Raw genomic sequence first — 22,581 nt, 5'->3', positions numbered from 1 at the left:
TCTACGGTGATAGAGATGCCCTACTTCTACCACGGGTGGTAGAATTTGACATTGATTTAATGTTAATGTATTTAAATGTATTTAATGTATTTAAACTTAAATAGCCACATGGGGCTAGTGGCTACCATGTTTACAGCACAGCTCTAGTCCCTTCCCTGCGGCACCATGGGCGTTCCACCCGAGTCCCAGCCTCTCTCCATCTTCCTGCTCTGCTTACATCTTTTCGGACCTTTCCTTAATTCATGCCGAGTACTTTGTCCATCTACCATGACACTTCAGCACCTGCCAAAGGCCGTATCTTTGGATCTCTACTTATTACGTGACTCGACAAATTCCTCAATCTCTATGTTCCTCAGACTTTTTGCCTCTAACATGGGGTTAATAATAGTAACCATCTCATTGAGTTAAACTGGGAATTAAATAAGCTCATACATATAAAATGGAAAACATATCCCAATGGGCTTAGCATAGGTCATCCCAAAGAAAGACATTTTCATACCTAAAAGGAATTCTGACCATAAATGTTAAGAAACAAAAATTTTCACTTGTCACATAATTGTAGGCTGCATGGTCCAGGGCATAGTCACTGGCCACCTATAGCTATTTAAATTAAATTTAAATTAATTAAAATGAACGTTTAGCTCATCAGTTTCACTAGTAACATTTCCAGTGCTCAATTACCACATGTGGCTAGAGACATTGGATATGGCAGATGTAGGAAAGTTCTATTGGCCAATGGCCGAACTTTGTCATCTCTATGTCCATAAACTCAAGATAGAAGAATTGCCACAGTAGGTCAGAAAATCGATTAAATTGGGGGAAACCAATCAACAGCATGTATGTCGCCTTGGTCAGTCTCACTCTCTCATTCTTGTTATCTAATCTGTATTCCCACATTTCATTTTTCCCTTTTACTACTTCCTCTCCCATCTCGACTGTACTAAGACCTAATTTTCAATGTCATCAAGGACACTTTCTTTGGAATTTATTTTATTCTAAGGCTTCACAGCAGAGGAGATTATGTTTTTCTTTTAAGTAATACAATGTCATATCTGGCAAAACACCAGGCATAATCCATTTATTTTCTGCAGCCATAGCACAGCTAGTCACAATAGACAACTTAATGAACATTTTTTATTTAGTCCTATTTGCTCCTGGGTTGACAGACCCCAACATGAGGTGGTGAAGGGAAGAGAGGATCCGTTGTGTGAGTGTGTGTGAGTGCGTGTGTGTGTTCACCCACAGTGTTCAGCTCAACTTATAGAAGCTTATCCTAAGAGCACACCGTATTGCTCGGCATGTTCTGAGTCTTGACCATCAGAAGACGCCTGTTTTAATCTTGGTGAGAGTCACAAGTAAAGAGAAGTGTACTTGGTAGAGAAGAGGTTCGTGTGCTCCTTCTTCCTGAAGAGCATTTAGTCAGTACTGGGTTTCATTAGAAGAAAATAAAAACAAGTAAATAAAATATTTTAATATACTATTAAATAATGAAAATAAAAACAAATCATGACTGATCTTCGAAACAAAAATTGAGCCACATATTCTGGGTGTTTTATGTGCAAATGGAAAAGGATCCAGATTCAAACCCAGATGGGTTGAGTCAGGCTGTCTCACTCCTTACCAGCTCCGTGACTTTGGGCAAGCCACTTCTCTGAGCCTTTGCTTTCAGACATCTCTAAACCTTGGGGTTCAGGACTTTCTTCCCTCTCTGGGTTGAAGAATGTCTTAGGTCAGTTTCCCCAAGAAACAAACTTTGAGATAGAGATTTACTAGCAAAAGTTTTATGGAAGAATGCCGTTGAGAAGAAAAGCAGGGTGGGGCAGAGGGAGAAATTGGGTTACGATGAATCGCAACAGGGTCATCAGCCGATTTCCCAGGACCTCTGAAATTGGGATGGCTCTTCAAAGTGGTTCCACCTAGAGACAAGGGGGCCTGGCCTTTGAACTCCCACGTCTAACAGCCAGGCCGTGAGGGTGGTCCTTTGGCTAATGGCAATTCACAGAGAAGGATGTGAGCTGCTGAGTTTCCCAACAGCTGGGGAAATGAGTGTGTAGGTCCTGAAGGAGAGAGCTGGGCAGCATGCACTCTAAAAGGAGAGCCCATCTCATGTACTGCTCCAGGGGTGGTACCCATTTTATTCAGATGTGCGGGCTGATCTCCAATGACCCAGACAAAGCAATCCAACGGTCTGCCATGAAACGCTTGTCTTAGGAAGGGTTCCCTAGAAACAGACCCTGACGTGAAGATTTATGTTAAAGTGATTTATTAGGAAATGTTCCCAGAACAAGCCAGTAGAGAACAGAGATCAGGAAAGGAACGAGGTCAATAAGGCTATCGAACAATGTCCTACAGCTGGTCACTTTGGCTCAATTCTACAGGGGAGCTTTGGTGACAGCATAGGTAGTTCGTCAAAGTTGTCCCCATCAGGGGGCAAGGAAGCTGCCATATTTATACTGCCGTACCCATCAAGGAGAACTCAATTCCCAGGCATCCCGACTCCCCAAGTGTAGACAGATTGGATTCCAGTCACTGGGGCAACCCTTCAACAAAGACATGGATGCTGGTTTTACTGGGGATGAAAGCACGTGGGCAGCCCGTGTGCGTTAACACGGTAAAGGGACGGGGGAGGCTGTGGGTGGAGAACTCACAGCCCAAAGTCCGGACTCATCAGCCTCTAATAAACCTCACGGGTGGAATTACTCAGGCAGCAGCTGAGCCCGACTGCTCTACTTCCAAGTCTGTACTCCAAAGTAAGAGGAGTAGGTAATCACATTGGCCAGTCACTCCTTTCGCAGCGTGATGATACATTCTCGCACAAGCCAATGCTTACAAAGAATACACGTATCCCCGCTTCTCCCCAGGACAAGCAAGGATTTTTAGATCAGAGCAATCCTAATGTAGATGAACAAAACATAGCATCATTGCCGTGACTAGAACCAATCTTGGATTCGTCCAACGGTTTTCTAGAGGACATCATCGTCGCATCCAAGTCAGTTTTTGAAATACAGCACATTTACAATCCATGTATGATGTTATTAGAGAACTTATCCTAAATCCCATACTCTTATCGGCATAACATTAAGAAAGTTGAGTTCGTCTTGTAAGTGTATGCACCATAAGTGCATCTCCTCAATGCAATAACTTTCTGAATGGCTTTTCAAAGTAATTTTAAAGAGCTTTTTATGCTGTCCAATACAAGTATTGGTGGAGTCATACTCCCGGTAAGAGTCATTTTACCCGTGTTAAAATTCTTTGCCTCCTTTTAAAATTTTTAACTTAGTTCATCAGGGGACTTCTATCAGCATCTAAGACTCATGTGAAGGAGAGTCTTTCCAAGCTCACAGCTCATTCCCAAACAGTACTTTTTTGTTCAAAATTTTAAAATTGAGAGAGACCCTCATAGTACGAGAAACACCTTAAGGATCTGGGTATTAGGCAATTCATCCTTTTATGGGCAACTAGTTGAGGGTACAACCCTTACTTTATAATGATAAACAAAATGAGAGGAAGCCAAGATTTACCAGCCTTCGGTGTTGGTACCCATGTGCAGGTATGAAAAGGGAGCTATTAGGCAGGCTAACAGCTTTATTAGATCCACCGTAAAGAAGCATTCTTCACCTTTTTTCTTAGGGTCTCCTATAATTTTACTGATCCTATCTACAAGTACAAGACTGAACACATTTCTATACAAAGGCTAAGGAAAAGGGTTTATCCTCTTTTGCCATGTGACCATTTTGAAGAAAGGACTTCGGTATGATACCAAGTAGCAACTTTGATGTCATACTGAAAATGAAATGCTCTGTTGATTATTTTGTTTAATCCTTATTATAATTTACGTGGGAAAGTGTGGTGTCTATGTAATAAGCGTGCAATTTTCTTTTTTAAAAAAATGTATTTGTTTATTTATTTTATGTGGCTGTACCAGGTCTTAGTTGCGGGATGTGGGGTCTTTTGGTTGTGGCATGTGGGATCTAGTTCCCTGACCAGGGACCAAACCCAGGCCCCCTGCATTGGGAGCGTTAGCCGCTGAACCACCAGGGAAGTCCCAAGTGTGTAATTTTCTAAGTGTTTAGATAAGAGATCTATATACTTTTTATAAATATGAGTTATTAAAAAATCATAGACCATTTAAAGTAAAGGCAATTTATAAAGCATTTTGCAAACACTGTTTTATGAGGCCATCAGGTTAGAAATTACTGATGAACTAAATTTTTGTTTATGTTGCCCAATAAGAAAGCATAAATGTATTGATATTTGGTCAGGTACTTACAGTTTAACAGTATTCAGGTATTTTAAAAGAAAGTTACAATCTAAATTGGAAAGTATGTAGGGTTACCTGTAATCTGTAGATAACTTTTTTTTTGTTTGTTTGCTTAATTTGCTAACATTCTACTGTTGGAATATTTGCTTTGTTTCTGAATAGCTTATAATTAAGTTTATAAATTACTATGAAGCACAAAAAGCCTCTAATCACTAAAAAACAGCATCGGGCTCAGACACTTTGGCCCTGTTATAACTCAAATTTCTTGTCTGCAGAAAGGAGAGACATGGTGTCTTATCGCCTGTGTTTTATCTGATTTTGATTGGGAATTCGAGCTCTGTTTTTTATTCTGTTGAAGACATCCTGAAAACAGACAAAGGATCTCAAGGTAAAGAACAGGAAACAGGTATTGATTTCCTTTATCCACCCAGTCTTTTTGCATCTCTTTGTATTGTACTATGATGGATTAGGGGGACAGGCCAGCAAATTCTTCACATTTGCTACCGATTGGATGGGCTTTGGGAAAAAGGATTTGAGGCATATGCTAGTAAAGAGAAGAAACATTAAAACCAGGTCTGGGTCAGTGTGATAAGTAGCAAGGCATATGTTCCCTACATCAGAAGGTCCCCAACCTCCTAATATATCTCTTAGCCACGCCCCCCCACCCCACAGCTCTTTCTTAAAGCACAGGCGCAAACACACACCCTACTGAAATAGATAACTGACGCTTTTCTGAATCTAATGTTCCTTTTGGTCATTTCTGTCTTCCCTTTCTCAGGAGTGAATAGAGTCATCAAAATGACGCTTTCTCACAAACTTATGGTTACCAGGGGGAAAGGTTGGGGGGAGGGATAAAACCAGAGTTTGGGATTGACATATACACACTCCTATATTTAAAATGGATAACCAACGAGGACCTACTGTACAGCACAGGGAACTCTGCTCACTATTCTGTAATAACCTACACGGGAAAAGAATTTGAAAAAGAATAGATACATGTATATGTATAACTGAATCACTTTGCTGTACACCTGAAACTGACACAACATTGTAAACCAGCTAGAGTCAACAAAAAATAAAAGTTAAAAAAAAAAATTTGCAGATCACTAAAGAAAGAAAAAAAGTGATGCTTTCTCATCCTCACATATAATCTGCAAGATCAGTATTTTTCAAAGTGTAATTTGCGGAGAAATTGTATCCAAACCATACAGGGTAAAATGCCGATCCTGAACTCATGGAAGCAGAGTCTTAGGGAGAGGGCCCAGGAATCTGTATTTCATCCTACGAGTCTTGTGCACATTTAAGTTTGAAAGCCGTTGCTATGATTTGTTATATAGGATATAAATGGTAAATTAAATAAACCGAGGTACAGCCCTTCCAAGAGCTATATGACACTCGGAAAAAGAAAAATACAAAGATTAAGTCAAGGTGGCACACCAGCTCTCCTGGCCTCTGAAGCATCCCAGCCCCCTCTTCCCTACTGCTTGCAGTGCTTTGCCATTCTTCTTTCTCAGCAGTAAATTATTTACAACTTAATTAAACAGTCATTGCCTGAATGTTTCTGGGCCTCTCACCCTATCCCACTCTGCCTTTCTAGTTTTTCCTGACCTTCCCTTTCTTACTCCTTTCAAGAGAGTAAGTTCAACAAATCGAAAAATGAAAGACAAAATAATTACCGTAGAAAAGTAACACTAGAATGAATGGCTCTCCCCCAGATACCAGCAAGGGCAACTGTACAGCAGGCAGTCTGTTTTTATTTACTTATTTTTTTGGCTGTGCAACTTGGGGGACTTGAGGGATCTTAGCTCCCCGACCAGGGATCAAACCCGGGCCCCCTGCAGTGGAAGCGTGGAGTCCTTTCCACTGGACTGCCAGGGAAGTCTGGGCAGTCTGAGTTAGCCCCCACTCCATCCCTGTCTCCCCGTGTCAACCTTGCTCCCCGCTCCAGCCACCTGGAAACCCGAATGATGTCCCCAAGACAGCAAGTCTCCCAAACCCATCCTGCTGGAGCGATGCATCTCGGTAACCCTATCTCGAGGTTTTCCCTTCTTCCCATAAAACCTTTTCTGTTCTGCCTTCTGGGTGAGCAAAACAAACAACAAGTTAATCAAGAAAAATATCTATTTTGGTATTTTTCATTGTGCATATAGTTTTGCTTTTTTTAAATATATTTTTTCTTTTTTTAATTGATGTATTTTTTTGATTGAAGTAGAGTTGATTTACAACATTTCAGGAGTACAGCAAAGTGATTCCGTTTGGCATTATGGCTTTTACAAAAATGCTAATGTATAGTCCTGGCATTCAAAGGAATTTTTTTTTAATTAAAGTATAGTTGATTTACCATGTTGCGTTAGTTTCTGGTGTACGAAGCAAAGTGATACAGTTCTAAAAATATATAAACATATAATATATATATATTCTTTTTCAGATTCTTTTCCATTATAGGTTATTACAAGATATTGAATATAGTTCCCTGTGTTATAGAGTAGGTCCTTGCTGTTTATCTTTTTTATATATAGTGGTGTGTATCTGCTAATCCCAAATTCCTCTTTTAACCCTCCTCCTTCGTTTCGCCTTTGGTCACCGTAAGTTTGTTGTCTATATCTGCAAGTCTATTTCTGTTTAGTTTTTCTTTTTAAATCAACTTTTTTGAACTACAGTTTGATAGAATAAAATTCATCCATCTTGAGTGTGCAGTGAAAAGGGTTTTGACAACATACATCTGTGCAAATATCTCCACAATCAAGATACATAACATTACTCATCACCCCTAAAATTTTCTTCCTGCCCACTTGCAGTTAATCTTACCCACACATGACCTCCCAGCCCCAGGCAACCACTGATCTGCTTTTGGTCATTATAGATAAATTTTACCTGCCTTAGAGTTTCATAGAAATGGACTCATACCATGGATACTTTTTGTGTCTGACTTTTTTTCGCTCAACAGAATGTTTTTGAAATTCATTCATGTTATTGAGTGTAAGGATATACCACAGTTTTTTAATCCATTCTCCTATGGGGGGACAGTTGGGTTGTTTCAACTTTGGAACTATTAGGAACAAAGCTGTTATCATTATTGTGCATGATTCTTTCTTGGGCATATGGTTTCATTTTTCTTGGATAAAAACCTTGGAGTGGAGTTACTGTGTCATATGGTAAATTTGTATTTAACTTTACAAGGAGCTGCTGAACAGGTGTCCTACGTGATTGTATCACTGACATTCCCATCAGCAATGGTTGAGAGTTCCAGTTGTTCCACATCCTTGTAAACACTTACTATTGTCAACCGTTTTAATTTTAGCCATTTGGATAGGTGTGTAGTGGTATCTCACGGTGATTTTATTTTGCATTTCTCTGATGACTAATGATAATGAGCATTTTTCATGTGCTTTTTATTCCCATTCATATAGTTTCTTTTTAGAAGTACCTGCTAAAACCTTTTGCCCATTTAAAATAGGTTATTTGTCTTATTACACATACACACACACAGTACTTTTTGATTCAGTATCAAAAAGTAAGCATCAGACTGCGTGGTAAAGGATGGAGTCTTTTTGTATACGGGAGATGGAATTTTACCCCATTATAAGCTGCAAAGTACTGGAACCTAGTATTAACCTTGCCCTTGCTATGTTTTGGAATAACACAGAGATCAGGAGGACAGGCTTAAGTCAAGCAGCCTGGATTCACACATGGGCTCTACCACTTACTAAATGCATAACATTGGAAAAAGTGCCCAGTTAAACCGTGGCTCAGTTTTCTCTGCTGTAAAATGGGGCAATGCTCACCTCATAGTGTGCTGTGATATTTAAGTGAGGTCATTTAAAGCACTTTGAACTGTCCCAAAACAGAGTGACCCCTCAATAAATGTTGGCTGTTATCAGGATGAAGAATCTGAGTTTCATTCATTAAAGTGCTCACCCAACCACATTCTTTCCAGAATCTTTATCTATACAGCTTCATAGCTGTCCTCCAGTCCTCAACTCTATTTCTACATCTGTTTTCTAGACAAACAGTCTCTGGAACCTTATTCTCCTTTTGCCTGCAGGTGATTTGCAAAAGCATCCGTAGAGAAGGAAGTGGTGTGAAGGTAGCTTTTACCTGACTGGGTTTAAATTTTGTATCAATTTATACCCATCTGTTCCTTGGAAGTCTGATTTTTTTTTTTTAGAATATTTCAACAAAGACCTGACATAACTTAAAGTTCAAGAGAGGGAAGAGAAACTAGACTTATTCCAGCAGGAGGCTGGCAGTAACATTTGACAATTACATTCTTTTATTTCAGGGCAGAAAGTTAGTGGCCTTCAAGACAAACAGAGGAAGTGAAACTTTAACAGCTTTTAGCTTTGAACTTCAGGAAGCCCTAAACATTCCTGAAGGCACATATTAAATGAAAAAAAGAAAGAGAGAATTAAAATGTATTAGATTAAGAGAATAAAAGACAAAAACCACACGATCACCTCAACAGACACAGAAAAGTCATTTGAAAAATGACAAACATCCAACATTCATTCATAATAAAAACTCTGAAACTAAGAATAGAAAAGAACTTCCTCAACCTGATAAGGGCATCTATAAAAAACCCACAGCTAACATCACACTTAATGCTAAAATACTGAATGTTTTCCTTCTCAGATCACAAACAAGGCAAGAATTTCTGCTTTGGGCAATTGTATTTAACCTTGCGCTGAAGTTTCTCTAGCTCATGCAATGAAAAAAAAAAAATTCTTTTAAAATTAGGGGCATCCAGATTGGGAAAAAGAGAAGCAAAATTATCTTTATTCACAGATGATATGATCCTATAGGAGAATCCAAAGGAATACCCCCAAAGTTTACCAGAACTCATAAAGGACTTTAACAAGATTACAAGAGCAGTAAACAAGAGTTAATATCTCTATACACTAGCAATGAACAATCAGAAACTGAAATTAAGAAAATAATTCCTTCACAGTAAGAGCAAAAAGAGTAAAATATTTAGGAACAAATTTAATAGAAGAAATGCAAGACTTGGGCACTGAAAACTATAAAAAATCACTGAAAGAAATTAAACAAGGACTAAATAAACGGAAAGACAATTCACGTTCATGCATTGGAAGGCTAAATACTGTCTTGTCTAGATTGCTCTTCTCATACTGATCTGTAAATTCAGCATAATCCCTGTCAAAATTCCACCAGAGAGGATGGAAAATTGAGTATCCCTATTAGCTTGGACAAGGGTACAGATGGAAGTCCACAGCCTGCTCTCTTCTTCCATGAACTGGCTCTGTCTTACACCATGAGGGGCTTTGCACACGCACACGTGTGTGTGTGTGCATGTCCCAGCCCGTGGGTATAACTTCCAACTTCTTCTCCCCTCACCCCATCACAACTAGCTTCCCTTTGGCCACACCTTCAACCTCGGGCTGTGCACACAAAAACCAACGTCCTCTTTTAGGAGCACAGACCCAGGGCAGAGGACCAAAGAGTTGCTGGGAAAAAGCTCTCTCCCAGCCATTTGGATGGGGAATCGCACAGCTCTGTTTCCTAGAGACATGGTCTGGAAGCAGAAACGTGGGCTCCAAATGGGCACATCCCTTTGGCTTCACTGACGCCTCTGAAGGGAGCCCGAGGTGTCCTCTAAAGCAATGCTTCTCAAACTTTACTATGCACACAAATCACCGTGGATCTTGTTAAAATGTAGGTTTAATAGGTCTAAGGTAAGGCATGATGGTCTGCCTTTCTCATGAGCTTCCAGGTGATGGATGCTCTGTCTGCTGCTGGTCTGTGGACCACACTTTGAGTACCAAGGCTGTGTGTGCAGCAGTGGCCCAGATAGGAGCCCACTGAGCTGACTCTAAGGGCAGAACTCATCCTGTAATATTAGTGACAGCTAGAGGAGTGAGAGGTTGTCTAGACCCATCAAGCCTTCATCACCTGCAGCTAGGCATGCTGGTGAGGGCTGACAGGGAGCCAATGGACAGTGCTTGCCGTACTGGTTCTTGAGAAGCTGATCGTCTACCAGGCAAGTCAGATACAAATAAATAATTGCAGGACATTGTATAATGGGGAACAGTAGATGAATCTACGAGGCACATCGGTGACACAGTAGACGTGAGTAATGTCTGAGCAGAGCCGTGAGGGATGCACTGGGCTTCACAAAGAGGGAAAGGTGATTCAACACAAAGGGAATGATGTATCTGAGGTAGGTTGTATATTCCAAAGAAGGCTGCAGCAATATCTCTAGTCTCATAAAACCTCCTAGAAATTTCCACTCCCCTATCAAGAGGTGATGTTTAGTTCCCTTCTCCTTGAACGTGGGTGGATTTATGATGGCTTCCCCGAATGCAATGCAGAGAAATGACACTCTGTGACTTACAAGGTTAGATTAGAAACGAGTGTGTAGTTTTTGTCAGGTTTTCTTGGGTTGCTTGTTTTTGGAACCAAGCCACCATGCTGTGAGGGAGCCAAGAAGCCCATGGAGTCTCGGTAGGGAGGAACTGAGGTCCCCACCCAGGAGTCTTGTTGAGCTCCAAGCCAACAGCCAACAGCAACTTGCCAGCTATGTGAATGAACCATCAGGAAAGCAGGTCTTCCAGCCTTTAGTCAAACTGCTCCAGGTGACACCGCCTGGAGCAGAGATAAGCCATCCCACCAAGCTCTGGCCAAATTTCAGGTCCGCGAGCAAAAGGAATGATTGTTGTTGCTTACCAACTTTTGGAGTGCTTTATTTCACAGCAGTACATTTCAGGAACATGTAAAGGTAAAGAAGTGTGTTTTAAAACATGACCCAAATAAGGGCATGTTTATATATAACTCCGCTATTAGAAATAAAAACATAAAAATATAGGAGATGTTGGGGATGTTGAATTTGTGATGTGGAGGGGAAAAAGTTTCATCAACAAAGTGCTAGTCGTGGGAGTGTAATGCAGTTGTACTGTGTGGTCAACCACGCTTGGATTAATTATTCATGGCTCTGCCAGAACATATTCTAGATGCAAATATAAATGTATTTATCCAACACATTTTTCTTTCTGGAAGAAAAACAAATTGTTATTGAAAATAATAATGATCTGCAATCGTGTGTGCTCTGGAGATGAAGCCCAGGTTGACAATTTCAAAAGAGATCAATTTATAGTTTTTACTACCAAAATGGAAACATGATATAATTTCAAAAACAAATAAAAAACCCCACCTGAAATCCTCTATGAGGGATACATCCCCACATTCTTGGGATAGAAGTACACAACTCTGACCTGCCAACAGTCCCCTTATTTTTCCTCCTAAATACACATTTCTTTTTTAAAAAAATATTTTATTTATTTAAAATTTTTTTATTGGAGTATAGTTGATTTACAATGTTGTGTTAGTTTCTGCTGTACAGTAAAGTGAATCAGTTATACATACACATCTATCCACTCTTTTTCAGATTCTTTTCCCATATAGGTTATTACAGAGGACTGAGTAGAGTTCCCTGTGCTATACAGTAGGTCCTTGTTGATTATCTATTTTATATATAGTAGTGTGTGTATGTTAATCCCAAACTCCTAATTTATCCCTTCCCCTCACCTTTTTAAGGGAACTTAAAATTTTTCAGTATGATATTTATACTACGAAGTAGTGGGACTTAAAGAAAGTGCTCATGTAATCTAGCAGTTTCAATGTGATTGGTCATCCTCCATAAGATTTCACTGCTGAAATTCTAGTCTATATATTAGGAAAAAAATATATTCAGTGGCTGGCTGATAGTATTTGCAAGGTAACTTTTATTACTCATTCAATGCTAATTATAAATTTTGAGAGTCCAATTAAGACTAACTTGTATATGTACTTTACATATAAAGATACTTACGCACACATCTGTTTGAACTTGTGGGTTAAGACACAGCATGTTTTGAGCTTCCCTGGAAAAGCTATAGATGGTGGAGAGAGTGGATGTCTGCCCTTCACTTTGAAAAAAGCAGAGAGAACTCTATCTCTTCCAACTGAACCTTCCTTACAAGTGCCTAACTCCTTAGTGTTGGAACGTGTCAGAGGGGGAAAAGAAGCCAACTTTTTGAATTCTTATATATTCTTCAGAGTGTCCTCCACCGGGCCCCTTTCTCTTACCTTTAAAAGGGAGAGAAATGAAAGGAATTGCTGAGAAAGCTAATACTCTACTCGCTCTGTCTTTAAACCACCAAAGAACTTGGGCGTCTGTTCTGATTTGCTGAGGCCAGTGTAAGGAAAGTTGAGCACAGCATGGGATTGAACAAATCAACTATTAAGGAAATGCAAATGGAAGAATTGGGGGCAAGATATCAGCTATGATCAAAGGAACACAGTTTATAACCTAGGTGGAGATGGTGAGCAATAACTTGAGTGAAGGAGGCCATGCAAGTTAGCAAATCCAAGGCAGATGGACAAATAGAAGTCTAGTGTCAAATGATATTCACGAATGTGGAGTTCTGATGACCAAGAGGCAAAGGGAGTACACATCTATGGAGATGCATGGTTTGGATCACTCTTCAAGCAAGAACTTGCTTATCTGATGCGGGGAGTTCAGTGAGCTGACAGCTTACAGCTGTGCCTTCAAGACGCATCTCACCTTTTGAACTGAGGACATGCTCTTCCTGGGCAGTCTCTGCAAAGGACTAAGTGTGATGGAAGCACTAGGACCTGGTAATGTCTGCCAAAGGTGGGACCGTTTTATGGACGATCTTTGCACTGGAGCTTTTTGTTGGGCTAGGTGAGACTTCCTCAGAGTCAGTCCAAGGCTCTTCCTGCCCCAAACCTCCTTCCTTCCCCTCTCCTTTCGCAGGTGTCAACCCTGCCTTGTAGCCTGAAGGATTTCCCTGCCTACTTCTGCTCCCTTTTCCCTTTTTTTCCATAGATAAATAAATAAATTTCTTGCACTTCTAACTTCATCCTGAGGTCTGCTTCCCTGAAAACTCAACTGACACAGGGGATTGGATGCGTGGTGGTGCCATTGTTCTAGGACACAGCCTGAACAGAGCCAGGCTGGTAAGATAAATCATCAACTGGGGGCCTTGGCTTTTCTGATGATGGTAACTTTTTGTTTGACCCTGGTTTGAATATTAATCCCAGAGAGCCCAAAGACATAGTTTACCTATGGGGTCCTCATAGTAAGCCCTGGTCAATAGAAAAATAGAATAGACAGCAAGTGAAAGAGAGCAGAAGAATCTTTATTCTTCTCCATTCATAAAACTTGTGCCCTCCTGTGAATATACTGAAAACCATGGAATTATGCATTTTAAATTGGTGACTTGTATACTCAGTGAATTATATCTTGATAAAGCTGTTATTAAAAAATTGTGTACTTCCAAACATAGAAGTAGTACTAAGGTGACTGTACAGGGAAAAAAGCAATGAGATAAAGAGAGCAAATAGCATCTTCTTCATTTTGGTCACATATAAGGAGATTTCATAATTTTTCTTTTTTTTTTTTTTTTTTTTTTTTTTTGCAGTACGCGGGCCTCTCACTGCTGTGGCCTCTCCCGTTGTGAAGCACAGGCTCCGGACGCGCAGGCTCAGCGGCCATGGCTCACAGACGCAGCCGCTCCGCGGCATGTGGGATCTTCCCGGACCGGGGCACGAACCTGTATCCCCTGCATCGGCAGGCGGACTCTCAACCTCTGTGCCACCAGGGAAGCCCCATAATTTTTCTTAATGGAATCTGCTGAGAGGGCCAGAATGTTCATAAAGCTCTGGAAAATATTCGTTAATATACTTCTGAACTTCTAAGACATAGTAAACAGCTCGTGTATTCTTTGAAATGATTGTTGAAATAAAAGACATAGCACACGAAGAAACCTACCTCCCAAAGTTCCATAAATTGAGGAGATGGCGGTTGAATAGCAGGTATATTCCTTGATTTGACCAGCCCTTATGGGGTGCCTACTCTTTACCCTAAAGTGTAGACGCAGAGATAAATAATCCTTGGTCTCTGCCCTTGAGTTGCTCACAGCAAAGTAGGGGCTTTTAAACAGTGTAGGATATTGGGAGGCACACTGATGTGACTGTCGGGGAGAATGTTTGCAAGAAAAAGTAGCAGACTCAAGTGAGTCTCTACTACCTATTGATGTACAGCAAATGACCCTCAAAACTTAGTGCCTGAAACCGTTGATTATCTCAAGGTTCAAGACTGGTTTAGCTGGGTGTTTCCAGCTCAGGGTCTTTCATGAGGTTGCACTGCAGGTGTCCAGTGGGGTGGCATCATCTGAAGGCTCAGCTAAGGTGGAAGGACTCTAGGTCACTCATGTGGGTATCAGGGGGAGACCTCAGTTTGTAGTCAGATGGGTGTCTCCATAGGGCCACTCACCTTATGGCAGCCACCTTCTCCCAAAGTGAGTGACGAGAGAGAGAGAGAGAGAGAGACAGAGGGACAGAGAGGACCAAGATGGAAGCCCTAATGTCTTTTATAATCTCAGTAGTGATGTACTATCCCATCTCAGTGGAATACCAACCAACCTTAGTGGGATGTGGGAAGTGACTACACCAGGGTGTGAATACCAGGAGGCAGGCATCATTGGGGCCGTCTTTGAGATTGACTGTCATTCTTGGGCAGGGGCTGGGGTGGGAGGAACAGCCAGACTTCTGTGTTTGCATCTTCATTTATGTGAATGGTGCCATCTGATGTTTTGCAGTGTGCAACATACACAACTGTACATGGTGGCCCAAGTGGGAAAGTCAGGGGGATTTGTCCTCAACCCCTTCCATTCTCTGTTAAGAATTAATTCATTTATTCATTTGTGCAACAAGCATTTGTTAAACACCTGGTGCATGCCTCTGTGTTGTGTTGGGGTCTTCGGGTTTCAGCTCTAATGGGGCTTCAATTTTCCCACAGGGTTCTTAAATATCCAAGACATTCAGAGGGACCACAGGGTGCCTATAGCCCCTTTCAAACGAGGCCGTAAGCAAAAGATTATTGACTTTTATCCCATTCTCTCAGGATCCATTATTAGTTTGGTAAACAGACTAATAATGATATTTTGATATTTCCTCCGAGGGGTACAATCCAAATGTTTAACAACCCCTGATCATTGGGTGCCTAATGAGAATAGTAGTTGCGTAACCAAGGAGCAGCTCTACCAGGGTGATGTGTTTTGCTGAAATCCAGCCCAGTTATCCCCAGAGAGGTCTTTTTCATCACCTTTCTAGTCAAACTAGAAAACTAATGGTGACTCTAGCTACTCACAAAGCTGGCAGTAACAAAAGTTATAAGAAGAGACCTACAAAAACATTCCCATTTGCCAATTCTAGGGGGTAAAATGTAGGCTCTATATTAAAGCCTAGAAAGAAGAAGTGTAGGAGAGGAGGGAGGGAGTTCACGATGATGCATTGATGGACCAGAGCAAGAAATCGAAGGAAGGTGAGCTATTTGTTTTGGAGATCAAGTTTAAGTCTCAGGGGAGAGGAACTGAGAAAATCAAGTAAAATCTATTTTTTTTTAACACTGGACTCATGCTGAAGTGTCCTGACGTTCACAGACTCTAGAGCCAAACTGCTGATTCCAGATCCCAGATGTGCTGTGTGATTGTGGGCAAGTGATTTCATTCCCCTTCTCTTCAGTGTTCTCATCTCTCAAGTGGGAGTGACTGAATGAAACCAACCTTATGGGGTGTTTTGTGAGCTAGTATATGTAAAGTGCTAGCATTTTGCCTGGCACAAATTAAGAACACGCTAAATGCTAATGTTATTATTGAAGAAATTAGAATAATGTCTATCACGCCAGCAACTGAAAGAGGGCAATTTCATTCACTCAACTAGTATTTATTGAATATATATATAGCAATGAACCCCAGCCAACGAAATCCTTCTTTCCAAAGTACTTATATGTAGAGGGGAGAGGGACAGAGGAGCAGAGAAGGGGAGGACTAAAATAAATAAGTAAAAAGTATGTTATTTCTGATTTCTTATGATGCTCATGAAGAAAAATAAAGCAGAGAAGGGAGATAGGAGGCGCTGGGCGAGGGAAGCATGTTACAGAGATAGGAGACTGTTGGTTGAGAAATGTTTGGTGCGTTCCACACTAGCAAGGAGACCAGTGCAGCTGGAGGGAGAAAAGAGGGGGAAGTCATACAACGTGAGGTCAGAGGGGTCCTGCCTGGGGTGGCAGTCAAATCCTGTAGTGGCATGTAGCCTTTGTAAGGTCTCTGGCTGTGGTTCTAGGCTAAGAAGCCACCTGAGGTTTTGAAAAGAGGAGAGACCTATTCTAACCTATGTTGTAAAGGATCACATATTCAACCTATATTGTGTGTAGGATGGCGGCTGGGGTGTGTGGGGAAGTGGATAGGGGAACTAGAAAGATCAGGTAAGAGGCTGTTGCTGAGAGATGATGGTGGCTTGGACCAGGGAATTAGCTGTGGGGAGGGAGATGGGAAGAAATGGATACTTTCAGGATATATTTTCGAAAGCAGAGTTAACAGAATTTGCTGAGGAACTGGATGTAGTGTGTAAAACAACGAGTCAATGATAGAAAAGCTCTGAGAGGAGATGTCATATCCCAACCACCTAGACAGTGCCTGGTACTCGACAAATATTCCTTGAATCAGTGAAAAGCATAACTGTGATTTGTATTATGATACCCTTCTTAAACTCAGTGAATAGTATATAGCAGTTAAAACACCTACAGATAAATGAAGTCCTGTAGCAACTACAGTTTCAGCATTTGAGCAGTGAAGCCTTTTCCAATCCTTTCATAAAGTTAGAAGTTGCCATTTCTGCATCCCTGGCCCCCAGCTGCCAATGACCAGGACTGAAAAAGTCAACCTGGATAACTTTCTGTAACAGAAGAGTACTTTATTACAAAATAGTCATTGTGAACAAACAGAAACCAACAGGATATAAACCTAAGAGTATACAAAAGAGTAGTTTATTTGGAGAAGAGCACAGAGACCTAGGAAATGGGGATTTTGTCATCTTTCCTCACCAGACAGTTGCAAAACATACTGAAACACAGTCAATACAATGAGAATATTAATGCACACGGATTTCATGAGGTAAATAAGGTTATGTAGACATTTAAGGCAGTCTATGAAATACTTTAATTTGGTCATATTCTAAGTATTAAAAAAAATACGATGCATTTTATGTCATCTTTACCTACTAATATTATTGCACCATGTGTGAGAGAGAGGTGGCTGTATAATCAATGATAAGCCCAGGATATGGTAATTTCTAATCCTCCAGTGCATATTTTAGAGCTTAAAGGTAACAGGGCCTGTTGATGTCCTTGACTGATACATAGAACAAACCCACGTTTGCTCAGTGGTGATTCATGGAGCCTAGAAGCAATTTTCAGGGATGTTATAAAGTAATAGTCAATTCTTGAAGGCGGCATTTGATAAAAGATGATCAGTTCTAGACATATGTACAGGTCTCGACTTTCTCCTGTCCTCTGGGGTCTCATGGCTGCTTGAGTTGCAGAGGTGGGGGAAATTCTGTGGAAGCCAAGTTAGCATAGCAGACATAGGTTTTTCTTTTTTTTCATGGTTATCTGGGGTGAAGATGATAGGGGGACCTAATGTTTCCTCGGGTCGCCCAGAGCACTGGTCCTGTTCTCATAACCCTTCAAGTGGACCTTAGGGCAGCATCCCACTCGCTCTGGGAGTGCTCCCCCCGCCCCCCCCCCCCCACCCCCGCGCGCCGCACTCTCTCCCCAGTATCCCAGGGATGAATGGTTGGAAGCTCTTGCCTCCCACATTCTGGGCCCTGAAGGCAGAAGGACCCTCGTGCTGCAATGTCGGGTTTAGAGACTGGCTTAGCCTAGGCGAACTTTCCAGGCCATAGCGAAGTTTTCCATCCTGGGTGCACGTGGACACCACGCGCCCGAGTTGCGGTTAGTGTGTCAACAGGGTCAGTCCAGTAGCCACTTCGAGAAAGCTTCGAGGCCAGTGTGAAGCCAGGGCCGCGGTGGCCGGGGGTAACACGCCGCCCCTGCTCCGCCTTAGGGCAACTCCCCCCTCCCGGCCCACCCCCCCACCCCCCCCCCCCCCCCCCGGCCACTGTTTGCCTTTAACGCGCGTGCCCGTCAAGGTCCCCGCGTCCCCTCCCTCCGGCCCGCCCGGCAGCCTCTGTTTCCCCCCACCCACCCCGCTCCCGGTCCCGGCCGCTCCTTCTCCATGGGACGCCCCTCGCCCACTCCCGCCGCTGCCCGCTCCCGGGACCCGGCTGTCACTTCACTTTTCCGCGCCGCCTTCCAGCCTTCTCGCCCGGCCGCCGGGCCCCGCCGTGCGCGCGCCCGCCGCCGCCCCCTCGCGGCCGCGCGCCCGCGGAGGAGGGGCGGAGCGGGGAGGGGGCAGGGAGGCGCGCGGCGCGGCGGGCCGACGTGGGACTCGCGCTCTCGCGGTCTCTCCCGGGCGGGCACGCGGGCACGCGCAGTCGCGGGCGCGCGCGCGGACGGCCGGGCGGCGGCGGCTCACGGAGGCGGTGGCTCCACTTTCCAGGACTCAGGGGCGGTCACAGCGACAGCCGCGGGCAGCAGCCTCGGGAGCCGGAGCTGGAACGGCCGGGGCGGCGGCGGCGGCGGCGCCGGGGGTGAGTCCGGGCGGGCGCGGGCGCGGCGGGGACAGGCGTGGCCGGGCGGTCCGGTGCGCGGTGCGCGGGTCCGGGTTCGGTGACCGGACGGTCCGAGGGGAGATCCCGTCACCGGGGCCTCCTCCGCGCCCCTTTCCCCCGCGTCTCCGCTGACTCCTCTCCCCGGGCTGGGGCTCGAGCCCGCGACCTGCGCGGACGCCCCTCCCTCAGGTAACCGTTGGGCCCCCGCCCCGACCCCCCGCTCCCCTCGGCGCCGCTCGCGACCCGGTTCCCTCCCCGCGCCCCGCGTGCCCCCGTCCCCGCGCCCCCTCCCGCGAGCCTCCTGCCCCGGTTTCTCGCCCTTTCCACCCCTCCCCCTCCTCCCCATCCACCCCTCCTCCTGCCTCTTCCCTCCCTGCCCATCCTCTACCCCCTTCCGTTCTCGGTTCCCCATCCCTCTCCAGCCGCATCCTGGAACTAAGTCTTTGCAAAAGTACAGGATAAATGTCACGGTGGAAAGTGCCCGGCTCGGTCTTCTGCTATTTTCACTAATTGCATAATTGCAGCACATGGTGTCTCTCCGGGCGAGTGCAGGGTCTGGCCCCCCCGGGGCCCGCCTGGAGACCCGGTGGGGTGTGTTTGTGTTTGCCCTGGTGTGGAGTGTGTGTTGTCCTGGTCTTTTGTGAAGCCCAGCGCTTGTCACAGTTTGGAGCCCAAGCCCATTTTTCTCCAACCTCTTCTCTGCAGCTCCCACTGGCCTGGTTCGAAACTGGATTCTCCCCCCGCCCTCCCCTTCTTCTCCCCCCTCCCTCTCTCTTCTCTCTTAGTGTTTTGATCCTTTTGCCCTTTACCATTTCTAATGAAGATAAAGCGTAGCTTCTTGTGTTTTTTTCCCCACGACCGACCAGAAATGTCCAATCCATCTTCCCTTAAGGAAATTAAGGCCGCTTTAGAAAGACCTCATCCTGTGCTCGGTGGCTGTTAGACCTATTTGCATGTCTTCAAGATTCATCGTTTTGCCTTGTGTATTCTTGAGCGTCTACTCAAATATTTCTATTTAAGAGTACAAAAGGAAATAAATGCTAGGGTTTACCTTAAGAGTATCTCGCCTTTCAGAAAGATATTAAGTTCTTCTTAGTTTGTTGTTGTTGTTGTTGCTTTAAAATCCCTGATTCCTAAAAATGTATGTTTCTGAATAGGTGGTAATTCAGTCTGGACCTTGGGAATCTAAATATTTTGTGTTTACTCAGTTGGATGCTCCTTGGCTGTTTAGAGTTTTGTATGTGGGCTGATGCCAATGACGGAGGGTTTTCCTATAATGTCATAGCCCATTATAGAAAGGTGGTCTCCTCCAGGACATAGCACCTTTTCCTCAAACTTGGGTGTTCCACGATTATTTCGTGCATAAATATCTCTGCAGGTAAGTGCAAAGCTGGCTATTGCTAGATATTCTGCATATAATATAAATTATTTTACATTTTAGAAAAGTTTGGAAACGTGAGTGGGAAGACAAATAGCAAGAAATCAGATGACAGAATTACGCGTTTTCCTGTTGTAAAAGCTCAAAGGAACATTTGCTTTTGCAGTTTTATACTGTGAGGTACACTTATTAGGCTTATCTGGACAGTAATCCGGATTTATGGAGTGACTATGGTTGTTTTTACGTTATCAGTAATATTTATAACCAAATCATTTCATTTTTATGGAACATGTGAGTTTCATTTTGGATGTTGCTAATTTCCAAGACTGTAATTTACAATATGGAGTACATTGCTAATACAGGTTTAGGTAATTTGTGTGTTGAAGAAAGAACGATATCTAAACTCTTAATATAACCCGTATTTGAGGAAAGTTCTACTCTACTATTTTATGTTTAGAAGCCAAGTTTTACTTTGAGTAGAAAGCAAAAATTTAAGTATCTTATTATCTTTGAACTATCAAGGAAGAGTAGTTCTACGTGTATAACGGCGGGATTCAAGTTCATCTTCACTCTAGGTAATTGCATCAAATTAACTATTTAGGAATAATGTTAATAGATGATTTTAAAGCGCTGATTTAGAAGATAACATTTAGAGAGTTTTAATTCAGGAAGTTTCATTCATTTGTACTTTAGAGAGACAAAACACCAGTCTTGTAACTAATTAAAATGCTTATAGACAGTTTTTTCTTCATAAAGATTAGTTGTCACTTAGTTTTTCCCCATACTTTTTGCGTAAGCAGGCATTCAAAAACCAACAGCCACAGAATTTCCCCTTACTCTTGATATTTGAAAAAGATATGAAAACTTTGTTTCTACAAGTTTCTATAGTGGTTATATTCGTGGCCTTGAGCAAAATTTATCATCTGTAGGTTAAGATTTGGACAAAATAAGGTATCTTAGGTACAAAGTGGAAATAATCTTTTTTCCTTATTGTGAAACTGTAGAAATTATACATCTATTTGGGTATTTTAATAGTTCTCTAGTGAGACTAATTTTAGTCTTCTGATATTCTGGAGCAGTTTCTGAAATTTGGGTTTCAGATTATGGCTCAGATTATATCATTGAGTAGTCTTTTAAGTAATTATATATACTTGTGGCATTATTAGATATTATGTAGTTACACATAAATAAAATTATTAAGATGAACGTGTATCTTTATAACTCATGTAATATACAACTGAATTTCTAGGCATAGTTTATTAAACTGAAGCTGGAGTTTCACTAAAAAAGAATTTTACTTAGGTTTCCATATGTTTGTCATATAATGGATTGCTTCTGGTTTAAGACGTATAAAATAATTTCTCACTCATTTCACATATCTCAAAATATTGCCAGCAGCATTTTGCTGGGGCTGAGGGCCTTTCTCTGAGAATTATTCTCTTTCTTACTCGCATGCACATCTGCTCTATCTAACATGCTCTTATATACATACTTATAAGGTTTTAAACTTCTGATATATTTTTTTTTACTGAAAGAAGTAAGCTGCAAAAAGAAATCAGTGTTAAATCCAAGGGTGAGAATTTAAGTGAAATAGCAATGAAAGGAAAAAAAAGCAAGAAATACGTTAGGACTGTTAGAGCTAGATGTGAAACACACTGATATAAAATTTCAGGATTCTATTAAGTGACTTTAGTGCTCATAAAAGATGTCACGGCTGTGGAGACTCATGCTCTCCATTTACAGGGTAGAGAGAAAAGCAGTCAGGGTTCCCTGTGTGTTTCAGGATTCTATTAAGTGACTTTAGTGCTCATAAAAGATGTCACGGCTGTGGAGACTCATGCTCTCCATTTACAGGGTAGAGAGAAAAGCAGTCAGGGTTCCCTGTGTGTTTCAGAGCTGCATGGAGGAGGGGGCCGTTGAGGGTGAGAGGGTGGTGGTGCTGTGTTTGCGTGTTGTCTTATTGAAGACGTTCAGGAATTTCTGTTGACTCTTCACCCCCTGTACTTCCTGATTCCTCCGTTCTCTTGCAGTGCTTTTTGGTTTGTGTTACCATACAAATTTCAACCACTTAAAGGTCTGTATTAGGAAATCACTTTGATTTAGAGCAAGCTACAAGTTAAATCTTTGGTGATGATGAGTTTTAATCATTGTCAGCTAGCTATACATTTGGACCGATTATAGTAATAAAAAACAGTGCTTTATTTGAGGTGTCTCTCTTTTACGTATTGATTCTTATTCTCGATCTATCAAATACAGTTTTATTTCAAGTCCTGATTTGATTGAGAGTAACATAGTATCTTTTTCAAAAGGACGTTATCCCATTTATCTGTGATTCTTAAAGGTATATTTTGTGTTGTTAATGTCACTTCTTTTTTTAAAAAATTAATTAATTAATTTGGCTGTGTTGGGT

The 22,581-nt window shown here is 42.3% G+C and overlaps 1 protein-coding gene across 1 annotated transcript in view; it reads left to right on the top strand.

The window, feature by feature from the left end:
• The first annotated feature begins 18,615 nt into the window (after nt 1-18,615).
• Nucleotides 18,616-22,581, top strand: part of LOC136122172 (ubiquitin-conjugating enzyme E2 E2) — a 338,665-nt gene continuing 334,699 nt past the window's right edge. The window contains exon 1 of the mRNA XM_065876010.1: nt 18,616-18,772. The gene's annotated coding sequence lies outside the window, so the exon portion shown is untranslated. The remainder of the gene's footprint in view (nt 18,773-22,581) is intronic.

Source organism: Phocoena phocoena, chromosome 4 (assembly GCF_963924675.1).
Source record: "Phocoena phocoena chromosome 4, mPhoPho1.1, whole genome shotgun sequence".
NCBI lineage: Eukaryota > Metazoa > Chordata > Mammalia > Artiodactyla > Phocoenidae > Phocoena > Phocoena phocoena.
Note: the sequence above shows the minus strand (reverse complement) of the source record. Positions and strands in the feature narration are given on the sequence as shown.